The sequence below is a fragment of the Schistocerca gregaria genome, chromosome 6 (assembly GCF_023897955.1).
Source record: "Schistocerca gregaria isolate iqSchGreg1 chromosome 6, iqSchGreg1.2, whole genome shotgun sequence".
NCBI lineage: Eukaryota > Metazoa > Arthropoda > Insecta > Orthoptera > Acrididae > Schistocerca > Schistocerca gregaria.
In genome coordinates this window covers 30,841,568-30,855,857 of record NC_064925.1, presented here as the reverse complement: position 1 = coordinate 30,855,857, position 14,290 = coordinate 30,841,568, and the positions used below count along the sequence as shown (strand labels likewise).

At 50.0% G+C, this 14,290-nt stretch overlaps 14 non-coding genes across 14 annotated transcripts; all 14 read right to left on the bottom strand.

Moving 5' to 3' along the window:
* Window positions 1–690: 690 nt before the first annotated feature.
* Window positions 691–763, bottom strand: Trnaa-ugc (transfer RNA alanine (anticodon UGC)). Its single transcript has one exon. It is a non-coding gene; the product is annotated as a tRNA-Ala (tRNA).
* Window positions 764–1,769: 1,006 nt separating this feature from the next.
* Window positions 1,770–1,842, bottom strand: Trnaa-agc (transfer RNA alanine (anticodon AGC)). The gene has a single exon. It is a non-coding gene; the product is annotated as a tRNA-Ala (tRNA).
* A 413-nt stretch (window positions 1,843–2,255) lies between these two features.
* Window positions 2,256–2,328, bottom strand: Trnaa-ugc (transfer RNA alanine (anticodon UGC)). The gene has a single exon. It is a non-coding gene; the product is annotated as a tRNA-Ala (tRNA).
* A 1,013-nt stretch (window positions 2,329–3,341) lies between these two features.
* On the bottom strand, window positions 3,342–3,414 carry Trnaa-agc (transfer RNA alanine (anticodon AGC)). The gene has a single exon. It is a non-coding gene; the product is annotated as a tRNA-Ala (tRNA).
* A 1,006-nt stretch (window positions 3,415–4,420) lies between these two features.
* Window positions 4,421–4,493, bottom strand: Trnaa-agc (transfer RNA alanine (anticodon AGC)). The gene has a single exon. It is a non-coding gene; the product is annotated as a tRNA-Ala (tRNA).
* A 413-nt stretch (window positions 4,494–4,906) lies between these two features.
* On the bottom strand, window positions 4,907–4,979 carry Trnaa-ugc (transfer RNA alanine (anticodon UGC)). Its single transcript has one exon. It is a non-coding gene; the product is annotated as a tRNA-Ala (tRNA).
* Window positions 4,980–5,985: 1,006 nt separating this feature from the next.
* Trnaa-agc (transfer RNA alanine (anticodon AGC)) lies at window positions 5,986–6,058 on the bottom strand. The gene has a single exon. It is a non-coding gene; the product is annotated as a tRNA-Ala (tRNA).
* Window positions 6,059–6,471: 413 nt separating this feature from the next.
* Trnaa-ugc (transfer RNA alanine (anticodon UGC)) lies at window positions 6,472–6,544 on the bottom strand. The gene has a single exon. It is a non-coding gene; the product is annotated as a tRNA-Ala (tRNA).
* Window positions 6,545–7,551: 1,007 nt separating this feature from the next.
* On the bottom strand, window positions 7,552–7,624 carry Trnaa-agc (transfer RNA alanine (anticodon AGC)). The gene has a single exon. It is a non-coding gene; the product is annotated as a tRNA-Ala (tRNA).
* Window positions 7,625–8,037: 413 nt separating this feature from the next.
* On the bottom strand, window positions 8,038–8,110 carry Trnaa-ugc (transfer RNA alanine (anticodon UGC)). Its single transcript has one exon. It is a non-coding gene; the product is annotated as a tRNA-Ala (tRNA).
* A 1,493-nt stretch (window positions 8,111–9,603) lies between these two features.
* Window positions 9,604–9,676, bottom strand: Trnaa-ugc (transfer RNA alanine (anticodon UGC)). The gene has a single exon. It is a non-coding gene; the product is annotated as a tRNA-Ala (tRNA).
* A 1,493-nt stretch (window positions 9,677–11,169) lies between these two features.
* On the bottom strand, window positions 11,170–11,242 carry Trnaa-ugc (transfer RNA alanine (anticodon UGC)). Its single transcript has one exon. It is a non-coding gene; the product is annotated as a tRNA-Ala (tRNA).
* Window positions 11,243–12,248: 1,006 nt separating this feature from the next.
* Trnat-agu (transfer RNA threonine (anticodon AGU)) lies at window positions 12,249–12,321 on the bottom strand. The gene has a single exon. It is a non-coding gene; the product is annotated as a tRNA-Thr (tRNA).
* A 413-nt stretch (window positions 12,322–12,734) lies between these two features.
* On the bottom strand, window positions 12,735–12,807 carry Trnaa-ugc (transfer RNA alanine (anticodon UGC)). Its single transcript has one exon. It is a non-coding gene; the product is annotated as a tRNA-Ala (tRNA).
* Between the last annotated feature and the right edge of the window lie 1,483 nt (window positions 12,808–14,290).

Here is a 14,290-nt window from a genome sequence, read left to right as displayed (position 1 = left end):
ATGCCGACAATGTCGGCACCCGGGATCTTGGCTTCCTCTTTTAAAAAACGTTCGACTTCGAGCGCCTTTGGTCGGGTAAAGTCGTTCCGAAATGTGAACTTCAAGGTTGATCTTCTGTACTGGTTTGCCATGGTCTTGGAGCGCTACGGCGTCACGTTAGTGTCGGCCGAAGAAAGTAAACAAGGCGCGCGGGCCCTCTCTGCCAGCGGAGAGCACACACCGCACGTCCGCTTCGCTCGGCTGCGAGAGCCGCACTGACCATCTGAGCTACGCCCCCTCCATGATAAATTGTGCTACATACAGCAATATCAATGTCACAGACGCTTGCGCTCCCATTATTCCGCAGACAAACACTACTCTCTATGTATCTGTGAGGGTGTCTTTCAGGTTTCGTGCATTCTGTATTGAATCGTAGTTGGCCACAATGGAAGTGGCACGCATCACGTCGAAAATAGAATTCGGACACCGCTCTGAGTAAGACGAACGTGTTGTCCACTCTCTAGCCTTCAATGACGTTAAGCCGTGATACCTAAGACAGACCTGCACTCGATGACAGCCGGTCCCCACACATACATCTTGCTCTCCTTACGTCAGTATGCATCATACAAGTCTGTGACGCTGGCTTTGCAACGTCTTGCGTGCCTTTAGATTCGCCGCGATCAACACTTGGCATCCACTGACCACAAAACATGGAGGCGACGGGGCTTGAACCCGGGACTTTTCACATGCAAAGCGAACGCTCTACCAACTGAGCTACGCCCCCATCCGCTACCAAACTGCGCTATTCTACATTTCTTGAGACTCTGATGTGCACGGACACGATGCTTGGTTGGTTTGTAGCGCTGAAGGGACCAGAGTACAAAGGCGCGGACACGTTCATATACACAAGAGTTCCAAGTAGTTTCGATGCTCTGGTATTACGAATGCAAATTCCGTCTGTTTTTAACGTCTTAAATTGAAAGGGGGGTCACAAATTGCTCCGTTTTCACTCCTTGTCGACAATCACACAGCACCTGAGGTAACAAGCACATCTCGAGCCCCATTCTGCACTCAACTGTTCATGCAAACTCAGTGCCTCGCTCTTTGCTACTGTGTACCACTCTTGTCGTCCAACTGCAAAACACTGGGCCACAACAAGTTTCCACGTCTCCATTGCACTGCGCAAACTACGAAACGCTCCCCAAACATGGCACTCGCCCATGCAGCCGACTTTTACGACTTTACACGACGCTCCCGCTAGTGACAGCCTCATTTATAGTTCGACGTCGCCCCAAAGCGAATGAGCACATTTCGCCTACGGCTTAGGCCGCCCTCCTAGTGTGGCTGCTCGGTGTCTGCAGGCAGCGAGGGGCTGCAAGCTTCCTGCGTTCGCACCTATGTCACCTGTGCTTGCTTGTCAGAGACAGACTATCGCAAAACATACAAATCACTCCATGAATTGATTGCTACGGCATCTGTTATCAGAAGTCACAACTAGCAACACCAGTAGCAGCCGACTGCACGCAAAGAATAGGAATGTGCAGTGGGATTTACGTGAACCCGGCGTAAGGCAGATCTTTCCGACGTAGGCTTAAGAATCTTATGGGAACACTTGTACTGTTTGTAAATTAAGTGTAGGAGTTGGAGGAGGGTGCTTCCTGCGCACGAATAACAGCACGCTTGCCAATTGTGGATGCTAATCGTTCTCTTGTATCTGCCTAGACACATCTGCTGGCTGTGAATTACTCCACTTGCACGGCAAGGTGCGCATGTAGGTGTGTTAAAAATTCTGGAGGCGCTGGGTATCGATCCCAGTACCTCTCGCATGCTAAGCGAGCGCTCTACCACCTGAGCTACGCCCCCTCCATGATAAATTGTGCTACATACAGCAATATCAATGTCACAGACGCTAGCACTCCCATTATTCCGCAGACAAACACTACTCTCTATGTATCTGTGAGGGTGTCTTTCAGGTTTCGTGCATTCTGTATTGAATCGTAGTTGGCCACAATGGAAGTGGCACGCATCACGTCGAAAATAGAATTCGGACACCGCTCTGAGTAAGACGAACGTGTTGTCCACTCTCTAGACTTCAATGACGTTAAGCCGTGATACCTAAGACAGACCTGCACTCGATGACAGCCGGTCCCCACACATACATCTTGCTCTCCTTACGTCAGTATGCATCATACAAGTCTGTGACGCTGGCTTTGCAACATCTTGCATGCCTTTAGGTTCGCCGCGATCAACACTTGGCATCCACTGACCACAAAACATGGAAGCGCCGGGGCTTGAACCCGGGTCTTTTCACACGCAAAGCGAACGCTCTACCAACTGAGCTACGCCCCCATCCGCGACCAAACTGCGCTATTCTCCATTCCTTGCGACTCTGATGTGCACGGAAACGATGCTTGGTTGGTTTGTAGCGCTGAAGGGACCAGAGTACAAAGGCGCGGACACGTTCATATACACAAGAGTTCCAAGTAGTTTCGATGCTCTGGTATTAAGAATGCAAATTCCGTCTGTTTTTAACGTCTTAAATTGAAAGGGGGGGGGGGGGTCACAAATTGCTCCGTTTTCACTCCTTGTCGACAATCACACAGCACCTGAGGTAACAAGCACATCTCGAGCCCCAATCTGCACTCCACTGTTCATGCAAACTCAGTGCCTCGCTCTTTGCTACTGTGTACCACTCTTGTCGTCCAACTGCAAAACACTGGGCCACAACAAGTTTCCACGTCTCCATTGCACTGCGCAAACTACGAAACGCTCCCCAAACATGGCACTCGCCCATGCAGCCGACTTTTACGACTTTACACGACGCTCCCGCTAGTGACAGCCTCATTTATAGTTCGACGTCGCCCCAAAGCGAATGAGCACATTTCGCCTACGGCTTAGGCCGCCCTCCTAGTGTGGCTGCTCGGTGTCTGCAGGCAGCGAGGGGCTGCAAGCTTCCTGCGTTCACACCTATGTCACCTGTGCTTGCTTGTCAGAGACAGACTATCGCAAAACATACAAATCACTCCATGAATTGATTGCTACGGCATCTGCTATCAGAAGTCACAACTAGCAATACCAGTAGCAGCCGACTGCACGCAAAGAATAGGAATGTGCAGTGGGATTTACGTGAACCCGGCGTAAGGCAGATCTATCCGACGTAGGCTTAAGAATCTTATGGGAACACTTGTACTGTTTGTAAATTAAGTGTAGGAGTTGGAGGAGGGTGCTTCCTGCGCACGAATAACAGCACGCTTGCCAATTGTGGATGCTAATCGTTCTCTTGTATCTGCCTAGACACATCTGCTGGCTGTGAATTACTCCACTTGCACGGCAAGGTGCGCATGTAGGTGTGTTAAAAATTCTGGAGGCACTGGGTATCGATCCCAGTAACTCTCGCATGCTAAGTGAGCGCTCTACCAACTGAGCTACGCCCCCATCCGCTACCAAACTGCGCTATTCACCATTCCTTGCGACTCTGATGTGCACGGAAACGATGCTTGGTTGGTTTGTAGCGCTGAAGGGACCAGAGTACAAATGCGCGGACACGTTCATATACACAAGAGTTCCAAGTAGTTTCGATGCTCTGGTATTACGAATGCAAATTCCGTCTGTTTTTAACGTCTTAAATTGAAAGGGGGGTCACAAATTGCTCCGTTTTCACTCCTTGTCGACAATCACACAGCACCTGAGGTAACAAGCACATCTCGAGCCCCATTCTGCACTCCACTGTTCATGCAAACTCAGTGCCTCGCTCTTTGCTACTGTGTACCACTCTTGTCGTCCAACTGCAAAACACTGGGCCACAACAAGTTTCCACGTCTCCATTGCACTGCGCAAACTACGAAACGCTCCCCATACATGGCACTCGCCCATGCAGCCGACTTTTACGACTTTACACGACGCTCACGCTAGTGACAGCCTCATTTATAGTTCGACGTCGCCCCAAAGCGAATGAGCACATTTCGCCTACGGCTTAGGCCGCCCTCCTAGTGTGGCTGCTCGGTGTCTGCAGGCAGCGAGGGGCTGCAAGCTTCCTGCGTTCGCACCTATGTCACCTGTGCTTGCTTGTCAGAGACAGACTATCGCAAAACATACAAATCACTCCATGAATTGATTGCTACGGCATCTTTTATCAGAAGTCACAACTAGCAACACCAGTAGCAGCCGACTGCACGCAAAGAATAGGAATGTGCAGTGGGATTTACGTGAACCCGGCGTAAGGCAGATCTTTCCGACGTAGGCTTAAGAATCTTATGGGAACACTTGTACTGTTTGTAAATTAAGTGTAGGAGTTGGAGGAGGGTGCTTCCTGCGCACGAATAACAGCACGCTTGCCAATTGTGGATGCTAATCGTTCTCTTGTATCTGCCTAGACACATCTGCTGGCTGTGAATTACTCCACTTGCACGGCAAGGTGCGCATGTAGGTGTGTTAAAAATTCTGGAGGCGCTGGGTATCGATCCCAGTACCTCTCGCATGCTAAGCGAGCGCTCTACCATCTGAGCTACGCCCCCTCCCTGATATATTGTGCTACATACAGCAATATCAATGTCACAGACGCTTGCACTCCCATTATTCCGCAGACAAACACTACTCTCTATGTATCTGTGAGGGTGTCTTTCAGGTTTCGTGCATTCTGTATTGAATCGTAGTTGGCCACAATGGAAGTGGCACGCATCACGTCGAAAATAGAATTCGGACACCGCTCTGAGTAAGACGAACGTGTTGTCCACTCTCTAGACTTCAATGACGTTAAGCCGTGATACCTAAGACAGACCTGCACTCGATGACAGCCGGTCCCCACACATACATCTTGCTCTCTTTACGTCAGTATGCATCATACAAGTCTGTGACGCTGGCTTTGCAACATCTTGCGTGCCTTTAGGTTCGCCGCGATCAACACTTGGCATCCACTGACCACAAAACATGGAGGCGCCGGGGCTTGAACCCGGGACCTTTCACATGCAAAGCGAACGCTCTACCAACTGAGCTACGCCCCCATCCGCGACCAAACTGCGCTATTCTCCATTCCTTGAGACTCTGATGTGCACGGAAACGATGCTTGGTTGGTTTGTAGCGCTGAAGGGACCAGAGTACAAAGGCGCGGACACGTTCATATACACAAGAGTTCCAAGTATTTTCGATGCTCTGGTATTACGAATGCAAATTCCGTCTGTTTTTAACGTCTTAAATTGAAAGGGGGGTCACAAATTGCTCCGTTTTCACTCCTTGCCGACAATCACACAGCACCTGAGGTAACAAGCACATCTCGAGCCCCATTCTGCACTCCACTGTTCATGCAAACTCAGTGCCTCGCTCTTTGCTACTGTGTACCACTCTTGTCGTCCAACTGCAAAAAACTGGGCCACAACAAGTTTCCACGTCTCCATTGCACTGCGCAAACTACGAAACGCTCCCCATACATGGCACTCGCCCATGCAGCCGACTTTTACGACTTTACACGACGCTCACGCTAGTGACAGCCTCATGTATAGTTCGACGTCGCCCCAAAGCGAATGAGCACATTTCGCCTACGGCTTAGGCCGCCCTCCTAGTGTGGCTGCTCGGTGTCTGCAGGCAGCGAGGGGCTGCAAGCTTCCTGCGTTCGCACCTATGTCACCTGTGCTTGCTTGTCAGAGACAGACTATCGCAAAACATACAAATCACTCCATGAATTGATTGCTACGGCATCTGTTATCAGAAGTCACAACTAGCAACACCAGTAGCAGCCGACTGCACGCAAAGAATAGGAATGTGCAGTGGGATTTACGTGAACCCGGCGTAAGGCAGATCTTTCCGACGTAGGCTTAAGAATCTTATGGGAACACTTGTACTGTTTGTAAATTAAGTGTAGGAGTTGGAGGAGGGTGCTTCCTGCGCACGAATAACAGCACGCTTGCCAATTGTGGATGCTAATCGTTCTCTTGTATCTGCCTAGACACATCTGCTGGCTGTGAATTACTCCACTTGCACGGCAAGGTGCGCATGTAGGTGCGTTAAAAATTCTGGAGGCGCTGGGTATCGATCCCAGTACCTCTCGCATGCTAAGTGAGCGCTCTACCATCTGAGCTACGCCCCCTCCATGATAAATTGTGCTACATACAGCAATATCAATGTCACAGACGCTTGCACTCCCATTATTCCGCAGACAAACACTACTCTCTATGTATCTGTGAGGGTGTCTTTCAGGTTTCGTGCATTCTGTATTGAATCGTAGTTGGCCACAATGGAAGTGGCACGCATCACGTCGAAAATAGAATTCGGACACCGCTCTGAGTAAGACGAACGTGTTGTCCACTCTCTAGACTTCAATGACGTTAAGCCGTGATACCTAAGACAGACCTGCACTCGATGACAGCCGGTCCCCACACATACATCTTGCTCTCTTTACGTCAGTTTGCATCATACAAGTCTGTGACGCTGGCTTTGCAACATCTTGCGTGCCTTTAGGTTCGCCGCGATCAACACTTGGCATCCACTGACCACAAAACATGGAGGCGCCGGGGCTTGAACCCGGGACCTTTCACATGCAAAGCGAACGCTCTACCAACTAAGTTACGCCCCCATCCGCGACCAAACTGCGCTATTCTCCATTCCTTGCGACTCTGATGTGCACGGAAACGATGCTTGGTTGGTTTGTAGCGCTGAAGGGACCAGAGTACAAAGGCGCGGACACGTTCATATACACAAGAGTTCCAAGTAGTTTCGATGCTCTGGTATTACGAATGCAAATTCCGTCTGTTTTTAACGTCTTAAATTGAAAAGGGGGGTCACAAATTGCTCCGTTTTCACTCCTTGTCGACAATCACACAGCACCTGAGGTAACAAGCACATCTCGAGCCCCATTCTGCACTCCACTGTTCATGCAAACTCAGTGCCTCGCTCTTTGCTACTGTGTACCACTCTTGTCGTCCAACTGCAAAAAACTGGGCCACAACAAGTTTCCACGTCTCCATTGCACTGCGCAAACTACGAAACGATCCCTAAACATGGCACTCGCCCATGCAGCCGACTTTTACGACTTCACGCAACGCTCACGCTAGTGACAGCCTCATTTATAGTTCGACGTCGCCCCAAAGCGAATGAGCACATTTCGCCTACGGCTTAGGCCGCCCTCCTAGTGTGGCTGCTCGGTGTCTGCAGGCAGCGAGGGGCTGCAAGCTTCCTGCGTGCGCACCTATGTCACTTGTGCTTGCTTGTCAGAGACAGACTATCGCAAAACATACAAATCACTCCATGAATTGATTGCTACGGCATCTGTTATCAGAAGTCACAACTAGCAACACCAGTAGCAGCCGACTGCACGCAAAGAATAGGAATGTGCAGTGGGATTTACGTGAACCCGGCGTAAGGCAGATCTTTCCGACGTAGGCTTAAGAATCTTATGGGAACACTTGTACTGTTTGTAAATTAAGTGTAGGAGTTGGAGGAGGGTGCTTCCTGCGCACGAATAACAGCACGCTTGCCAATTGTGGATGCTAATCGTTCTCTTGTATCTGCCTAGACACATCTGCTGGCTGTGAATTATTCCACTTGCACGGCAAGATGCGCATGTAGGTGTGTTAAGAATTCTGGAAGCGCTGGGTATCGATCCCAGTACCTCTCGCATGCTAAGCGAGCGCTCTACCATCTGAGCTACGCCCCCTCCATGATAAATTGTACTACATACAGCAATATCAATGTCACAGACGCTTGCACTCCCATTATTCCGCAGACAAACACTACTCTCTATGTATCTGTGAGGGTGTCTTTCAGGTTTCGTGCATTCTGTATTGAATCGTAGTTGGCCACAATGGAAGTGGCACGCATCACGTCGAAAATAGCATTCGGACACCGCTCTGAGTAAGACGAACGTGTTGTCCACTCTCTAGACTTCAATGACGTTAAGCCGTGATACCTAAGACAGACCTGCACTCGATGACAGCCGGTCCCCACACATACATCTTGCTCTCTTTACGTCAGTTTGCATCATACAAGTCTGTGACGCTGGCTTTGCAACATCTTGCGTGCCTTTAGGTTCGCCGCGATCAACACTTGGCATCCACTGACCACAAAACATGGAGGCGCCGGGGCTTGAACCCGGGACCTTTCACATGCAAAGCGAACGCTCTACCAACTAAGCTACGCCCCCATCCGCGACCAAACTGCGCTATTCTCCATTCCTTGCGACTTTGATGTGCACGGAAACGATGCTTGGTTGGTTTGTAGCGCTGAAGGGACCAGAGTACAAAGGCGCGGACACGTTCATATACACAAGAGTTCCAAGTAGTTTCGATGCTCTGGTATTACGAATGCAAATTCCGTCTGTTTTTAACGTCTTAAATTGAAAAGGGGGGTCACAAATTGCTCCGTTTTCACTCCTTGTCGACAATCACACAGCACCTGAGGTAACAAGCACATCTCGAGCCCCATTCTGCACTCCACTGTTCATGCAAACTCAGTGCCTCGCTCTTTGCTACTGTGTACCACTCTTGTCGTCCAACTGCAAAACACTGGGCCACAACAAGTTTCCACGTCTCCATTGCACTGCGCAAACTACGAAACGCTCCCCATACATGGCACTCGCCCATGCAGCCGACTTTTACGACTTTACACGACGCTCACGCTAGTGACAGCCTCATTTATAGTTCGACGTCGCCCCAAAGCGAATGAGCACATTTCGCCTACGGCTTAGGCCGCCCTCCTAGTGTGGCTGCTCGGTGTCTGCAGGCAGCGAGGGGCTGCAAGCTTCCTGCGTTCGCACCTATGTCACCTGTGCTTGCTTGTCAGAGACAGACTATCGCAAAACATACAAATCACTCCATGAATTGATTGCTACGGCATCTGTTATCAGAAGTCACAACTAGCAACACCAGTAGCAGCCGACTGCACGCAAAGAATAGGAATGTGCAGTGGGATTTACGTGAACCCGGCGTAAGGCAGATCTTTCCGACGTAGGCTTAAGAATCTTATGGGAACACTTGTACTGTTTGTAAATTAAGTGTAGGAGTTGGAGGAGGGTGCTTCCTGCGCACGAATAACAGCACGCTTGCCAATTGTGGATGCTAATCGTTCTCTTGTATCTGCCTAGACACATCTGCTGGCTGTGAATTACTCCACTTGCATGGCAAGGTGCGCATGTAGGTGTGTTAAAAATTCTGTAGTCGCTGGGTATCGATCCCAGTACCTCTCGCATGCTAAGTGAGCGCTCTACCATCTGAGCTACGCCCCCTCCATGATAAATTGTGCTGCATACAGCAATATCAATGTCACAGACGCTTGCACTCCCATTATTCCGCAGACAAACACTACTCTCTATGTATCTGTGAGGGTGTCGTTCAGGTTTCGTGCATTCTGTATTGAATCGTAGTTGGCCACAATGGAAGTGGCACGCATCACGTCGAAAATAGAATTCGGACACCGCTCTGAGTAAGACGAACGTGTTGTCCACTCTCTAGACTTCAATGACGTTAAGCCGTGATACCTAAGACAGACCTGCACTCGATGACAGCCGGTCCCCACACATACATCTTGCTCTCTTTACGTCAGTTTGCATCATACAAGTCTGTGACGCTGGCTTTGCAACATCTTGCGTGCCTTTAGGTTCGCCGCGATCAACACTTGGCATCCACTGACCACAAAACATGGAGGCGCCGGGGCTTGAACCCGGGACCTTTCACATGCAAAGCGAACGCTCTACCAACTAAGCTACTCCCCCATCCGCGACCAAACTGCGCTATTCTCCATTCCTTGCGACTCTGATGTGCACGGAAACGATGCTTGGTTGGTTTGTAGCGCTGAAGGGACCAGAGTACAAAGGCCTGGACACGTTCATATACACAAGAGTTCCAAGTAGTTTCGATGCTCTGGTATTACGAATGCAAATTCCGTCTGTTTTTAACGTCTTAAATTGAAAGGGGGGTCACAAATTGCTCCGTTTTCACTCCTTGTCGACAATCACACAGCACCTGAGGTAACAAGCACATCTCGAGCCCCATTCTGCACTCCACTGTTCATGCAAACTCAGTGCCTCGCTCTTTGCTACTGTGTACCACTCTTGTCGTCCAACTGCAAAACACTGGGCCACAACTAGTTTCCACGTCTCCATTGCACTGCGCAAAGTACGAAACGCTCCCCAAACATGGCACTCGCCCATGCAGCCGACTTTTACGACTTTACGCGACGCTCACGCTAGTGACAGCCTCATGTATAGTTCGACGTCGCCCCAAAGCGAATGAGCACATTTCGCCTACGGCTTAGGCCGCCCTCCTAGTGTTGGTGCCATGGTGTCTCCAGCCAGCGAGGGGCTGCAAGCTTCCTGCGTTCGCACCTATGTCACCTGTGCTTGCTTGTCAGAGACAGACTATCGCAAAACATACAAATCACTCCATGAATTGATTGCTACGGCATCTGTTATCAGAAGTCACAACTAGCAACACCAGTAGCAGCCGACTGCACGCAAAGAATAGGAATGTGCAGTGGAGTTTTCGTGAACCCGGCGTAAGGCAGATCTTTCCGACGTAGGCTTAAGAATCTTATGGGAACACTTGTACTGTTTGTAAATTAAGTGTAGGAGTTGGAGGAGGGTGCTTCCTGCGCACGAATAACAGCACGCTTGCCAATTGTGGATGCTAATCGTTGTCTTGTATCTGCCTAGACACATCTGCTGGCTGTGAATTACTCCACTTGCACGGCAAGGTGCGCATGTAGGTGTGTTAAAAATTCTGTGGGCGCTGGGTATCGATCCCAATACCTCTCGCATGCTAAGCGAGTGCTCTACCATCTGAGCTACGCCCCCTCCATGATAAATTGTGCTACATACAGGAATATCAATGTCACAGACGCTTGCACTCCCATTATTCCGCAGACAAACACTACTCTCTATGTATCTGTGAGGGTGTCTTTCAGGTTTCGTGCATTCTGTATTGAATCGTAGTTGGCCACAATGGAAGTGGCACGCATCACGTCGAAAATAGAATTCGGACACCGCTCTGAGTAAGACGAACGTGTTGTCCACTCTCTAGACTTCAATGACGTTAAGCCGTGATACCTAAGACAGACCTGCACTCGATGACAGCCGGTCCCCACACATACATCTTGCTCTCCTTACGTCAGTATGCATCATACAAGTCTGTGACGCTGGCTTTGCAACATCTTGCGTGCCTTTAGGTTCGCCGCGATCAACACTTGGCATCCACTGATCACAAAACATGGAGGCGCCGGGGCTTGAACCCGGGACCTTCGACATGCAAAGCGAACGCTCTGCCAACTGAGCTACGCCCCCATCCGCGACCAAACTGCGCTATTCTCCATTCCTTGCGACTCTGGTGTGCACGGAAACGATGCTTGGTTGGTATGTAGCGCTGAAGGGACCAGAGTACAAAGGCGCGGACACGTTCATATACACAAGAGTTCCAAGTAGTTTCGATGCTCTGGTATTACGAATGCAAATTCCGTCTGTTTTTAACGTCTTAAATTGAAAGGGGGGTCACAAATTGCTCCGTTTTCACTCCTTGTCGACAATCACACAGCACCTGAGGTAACAAGCACATCTCGAGCCCCATTCTGCACTCCACTGTTCATGCAAACTCAGTGCCTCGCTCTTTGCTACTGTGTACCACTCTTGTCGTCCAACTGCAAAACACTGGGCCACAACAAGTTTCCACGTCTCCATTGCACTGCGCAAACTACGAAACGCTCCCCAAACATGGCACTCGCCCATGCAGCCGACTTTTACGACTTTACGCGACGCTCACGCTAGTGACAGCCTCATTTATAGTTCGACGTCGCCCCAAAGCGAATGAGCACATTTCGCCTACGGCTTAGGCCGCCCTCCTAGTGTGGCTGCTCGGTGTCTGCAGGCAGCGAGGGGCTGCAAGCTTCCTGCGTTCGCACCTATGTCACCTGTGCTTGCTTGTCAGAGACAGACTACCGCAAAACATACAAATCACTCCATGAATTGATTGCTACGGCATCTGTTATCAGAAGTCACAACTAGCAACACCAGTAGCAGCCGACTGCACGCAAAGAATAGGAATGTGCAGTGGGATTTACGTGAACCCGGCGTCAGGCAGATCTTTCCGACGTAGGCTTAAGAATGTTATGGGAACACTTGTACTGTTTGTAAATTAAGTGTAGGAGTTGGAGGAGGGTGCTTCCTGCGCACGAATAACAGCACGCTTGCCAATTGTGGATGCTAATCGTTGTCTTGTATCTGCCTAGACACATCTGCTGGCTGTGAATTACTCCACTTGCACGGCAAGGTGCGCATGTAGGTGTGTTAAAAGTTCTGGGGGCGCTGGGTATCGATCCCAGTACCTCTCGCATACTAAGCGAGCGCTCTACCATCTGAGCTACGCCCCCTCCATGATAAATTGTGCTACATACAGCAATATCAATGTCACAGACGCTTGCACTCCCATTATTCCGCAGACAAACACTACTCTCTATGTATCTGTGAGGGTGTCTTTCAGGTTTCGTGCATTCTGTATTGAATCGTAGTTGGCCACAATGGAAGTGGCACGCATCACGTCGAAAATAGAATTCGGACACCGCTCTGAGTAAGACGAACGTGTTGTCCACTCTCTAGACTTCAATGACGTTAAGCCGTGATACCTAAGACAGACCTGCACTCGATGACAGCCGGTCCCCACACATACATCTTGCTCTCCTTACGTCAGTATGCATCATACAAGTCTGTGACGCTGGCTTTGCAACATCTTGCGTGCCTTTAGGTTCGCCGCGATCAACACTTGGCATCCACTGACCACAAAACATGGAGGCGCCGGGGCTTGAACCCGGCACCTTCCACATGCAAAGCGAACGCTCTACCAACTGAGCTACGCCCCCATCCGCGACCAAACTGCGCTATTCTCCATTCCTTGCGACTCTGGTGTGCACGGAAACGATGCTTGGTTGGTTTGTAGCGCTGAAGGGACCAGAGTACAAAGGCGCGGACACGTTCATATACACAAGAGTTCCAAGTAGTTTCGATGCTCTGGTATTACGAATGCAAATTCCGTCTGTTTTTAACGTCTTAAATTGAAAGTGGGGGGGGGGTCACAAATTGCTCCGTTTTCACTCCTTGTCGACAATCACACAGCACCTGAGGTAACAAGCACATCTCGAGCGCCATTCTGCACTCCACTGTTCATGCAAACTCAGTGCCTCGCTCTTTGCTACTGTGTACCACTCTTGTCGTCCAACTGCAAAACACTGGGCCACAACTAGTTTCCACGTCTCCATTGCACTGCGCAAAGTACGAAACGCTCCCCAAACATGGCACTCGCCCATGCAGCCGACTTTTACGACTTTACGCGACGCTCACGCTAGTGACAGCCTCATGTATAGTTCGACGTCGCCCCAAAGCGAATGAGCACATTTCGCCTACGGCTTAGGCCGCCCTCCTAGTGTTGGTGCCATGGTGTCTCCAGCCAGCGAGGGGCTGCAAGCTTCCTGCGTTCGCACCTATGTCACCTGTGCTTGCTTGTCAGAGACAGACTATCGCAAAACATACAAATCACTCCATGAATTGATTGCTACGGCATCTGTTATCAGAAGTCACAACTAGCAACACCAGTAGCAGCCGACTGCACGCAAAGAATAGGAATGTGCAGTGGGATTTACGTGAACCCGGCGTAAGGCAGATCTTTCCGACGTAGGCTTAAGAATCTTATGGGAACACTTGTACTGTTTGTAAATTAAGTGTAGGAGTTGGAGGAGGGTGCTTCCTGCGCACGAATAACAGCACGCTTGCCAATTGTGGATGCTAATCGTTGTCTTGTATCTGCCTAGACACATCTGCTGGCTGTGAATTACTCCACTTGCACGGCAAGGTGCGCATGTAGGTGTGTTAAAAATTCTGTGGGCGCTGGGTATCGATCCCAATACCTCTCGCATGCTAAGCGAGTGCTCTACCATCTGAGCTACGCCCCCTCCATGATAAATTGTGCTACATACAGCAATATCAATGTCACAGACGCTTGCACTCCCATTATTCCGCAGACAAACACTACTCTCTATGTATCTGTGAGGGTGTCTTTCAGGTTTCGTGCATTCTGTATTGAATCGTAGTTGGCCACAATGGAAGTGGCACGCATCACGTCGAAAATAGAATTCGGACACCGCTCTGAGTAAGACGAACGTGTTGTCCACTCTCTAGACTTCAATGACGTTAAGCCGTGATACCTAAGACAGACCTGCACTCGATGACAGCCGGTCCCCACACATACATCTTGCTCTCCTTACGTCAGTATGCATCATACAAGTCTGTGACGCTGGCTTTGCAACATCTTGCGTGCCTTTAGGTTCGCCGCGATCAACACTTGGCATC